Source organism: Vicugna pacos, chromosome 29, assembly GCF_048564905.1.
Source record: "Vicugna pacos chromosome 29, VicPac4, whole genome shotgun sequence".
NCBI lineage: Eukaryota > Metazoa > Chordata > Mammalia > Artiodactyla > Camelidae > Vicugna > Vicugna pacos.
Window position 1 is genome coordinate 7334988 of NC_133015.1, and position 3060 is coordinate 7338047.

Consider the following 3060-nt stretch of genomic DNA (forward strand, 5'->3'; position numbering starts at 1 on the left):
TTCCAAAGTTTACTGTTCCCCTTCTTGCTTTATTTTTCTTTAAAGTATCTAATATCATGTAACATGATATATATTTTCCTTACCTTTTTTCCCTCTATTTCTTATTTTCCCGCTACATGAGAATAGGAATCTTTGTCTTTTTTTGTTTGTTCTTGGCACTTAGTAGCCGTGCTTGTCATTCAATAATCAGTTGTTGAATGAATGCACGATTTAGTTACACAGGCCTGATAAACTGGCTTTTGCCTTATTGGGTAGGCCTGCATTTTGCTTTGGCAACTTTCCTTCAGTATCAGCACCTTTAGGTCTAGTCCCGTTCCCTTGAGATTTGGATCCTGACCCTGAACTCCTACCTAGGTTTGTTTTCCATTGTCTCCGAACAGAATTTTCCCTAATTCCAACATCCTGATCTTCAGAGCATCTCTATTCCTAAACGTTCCCATCATTGCAGTGTACTTGCACATAGGATCCTTGATCCCCTGATTTTCATTTAGCCAGAAAATCATTTTTCACTGTCTTGTATATGGACTGAGAATTTTGTAGTATCATAGGGACAAGAAGACGAAGAGGACAGAATCCTCAGATATCTGGGTGTTCTTATTGCCTTAACATCCTCTTCTGTCTCTCAGCTTGGATGTTTAGTTCTTCCTCAACAACTCTCTTCATCTTTATAGATGAGGATCTAGTTCAAGATTTGCAAATATTAACTACCATATATAAAAACAGATAAAACCCAAATTTCTTCTCTATAGCACAGGGAACTATATTCAGTATCTTGTAATAACCTTTAATGAAAAAGAATTCTGAAAATAAATATTTGCATATGTATGACTGGGACATTACACTGTATACCAGAAATTGAAACATTGTAACTGACTTTAAAATTTAAAAAATTAAGATGAGGGTCTATTTTCAGGCCCAAAGTCTTTGAGTGTGCCCCGCCCCACTGTTAACTAATAAACCATGCCTCAGAGAGTCTGAAGCTCGAGGCCAGCCTTGTATATCGTATCCTGCAAAAAGATACAAGAACACCCAAGCATTGATTTTCTAGTTACTGACATTTTTCCTTGGATTTTTTTTCAGAAATACTGACCACTTCGGGGGAAAAAAAAAAGCAAATTAAAAATATTTTACTTAGCAAACCACTCTTTCCTTTTTCTTCTCCTTAAAGGACTTTCTTCATTTAGCAACTTAGGCAATACCAAGCTTATTCAAGCAGCCAAGGGCTTAGCTCTTACAAATCTGAAACTCCCCTCTCTGGCTTAGACATGGGAAAATGTGGCCCTTCTTAGGCTCCCCTGTTTTGTTTGTGCAAGTTACTGTCCTGATGGTTTTGACATTCATCAGATATTTTAATTACTGAAAGTCATTACTTTCTACAAAGAGCTCCACTCAGAAAAGCATCATGAGATACACTCTACCTCGTGAGAAATCAGCAGCTGCTCTGAAAAACAAAGCCTAATCCAATGTTAAGGTCATGTAACAGCCCATCAGATAGCTGGCCGAACCCATTCTTTATCTGGTTATTGCTAACTCCATTAGTGTCTCCAGTACACAAGCCCTCTACAGCCAAGCACATTAATTGAATGCAAAAGTCAGCAACTTCTCTTTGCTTAATTTTCCTAGCAAGAATGTTGAAAGGGGAAAGTATCTTGTGCTTCAACATTACCTGTAAGATATCTGAGTGCATCTGTCGGTCCAATGGTTAATTTTTCAGTCATAGTTTTCATTCCAGCTCCAGTATCAACATTCCAAGCTCAGTTCACAGACCCAGAAGAAGTGTATCCAAGACTTTTTCATCTCTCTGCTCACAATCTGCCCACTACACATGAGCACAAAATTTTTTCAGATTCTCTTCACATTATGCCCTGAGTCTCTTCCATGGCTCCTCATCTGTGCTCCCACAGCTCTTTTTTTTTTTTTTTAAATAGAGATACTGGGGATTGAACCCAGGACCTCATGCTTGCTAGGCATGCGCTCTACCACTGAGCTATACCCTCCCCCACTCTTTATAGACTGTGAAGTCTTTAGTGTTGAGGCATCATCTTATTCAGGACCTAACTCAGTGCTTGATGCATCGCAGGTGTTCCATGGAATCACTCCCTTTGTAAATATTTATTGAGTCCTTGCCTGAGAATGGGCACTATTCTAAGTGTTGACAATGCAGTGATGGAAAAAGTAGACATGATATCCACTTTCACAGGGATTTATAGCTTAGGGAGAATTAAAATAGACAACCTTTCTAAGACTAGGGAACTATATTCAATATACGCATTATGAAAAAGAATATGAAACCAAATATATGTATGTATAGGTATGACTGAAATATTATGCTGTACACCAGAAACTGACACATTGTAAACTGACTATACTTCCATTAAAACAAAAAGAAACAAGGATTTCTTTAGCTTCATTGCATTTCCTGTGCCTTGTATGATCTTTATTAACCCCACAGAGTAACTTCTTTTATATGAAGTTGTTAATTTCCTAAACTATTAATTAATGCATAATTATACAGTAATAAGTTAAATATCAAGGAAGAAAATTATCATAGTGATCTGATGCCTAAAGCTTATCTTCCTTTTTTTTTTTAAGCAAAGAAGGAGGACTGAAGCAGGGATAGAGAAATATAGTCAATGTGCAAATATTAAGGCGCATGTGTGAGTGTGTAAGTGTGTTTTTCTGAGGCAATTGGAAGGATGTAAGTGAAAGAGCAAAGAAGAATAAATTAGAAGCTAAGAGACACAATGTTAAAAAAGACAGGGTGCTGAGTAGTGGTTTAGGTCACAATCTGCTGTTACATTTTTGGACGATTTTCCTGACAGTTCCAGAAATCACAGGTTTTGTGTCCAATATCCTGCAACATTACTGAGTTTTCTAGCAGCTGGCTGAATTCTTCCAGGAACTGGTTTGGTCTGCAATTGCTTTGTTGAGCAAGCTGAACAAAAGGCAGTCACTCAGTTCTATTGAAAGTGAGGACAGCATTAATGGATGTAGAAAAAGAGAGGAATGAGACAATTCTTGGTGGTACTTCGGATTCATTGTAATTGACTGTAAAAATGT

At 37.5% G+C, this 3060-nt stretch overlaps 1 non-coding gene across 1 annotated transcript; it reads right to left on the bottom strand.

Moving 5' to 3' along the window:
• Positions 1–1925: 1925 nt before the first annotated feature.
• Positions 1926–1998, bottom strand: TRNAA-AGC (transfer RNA alanine (anticodon AGC)). The gene has a single exon. It is a non-coding gene; the product is annotated as a tRNA-Ala (tRNA).
• Positions 1999–3060: the final 1062 nt, after the last annotated feature.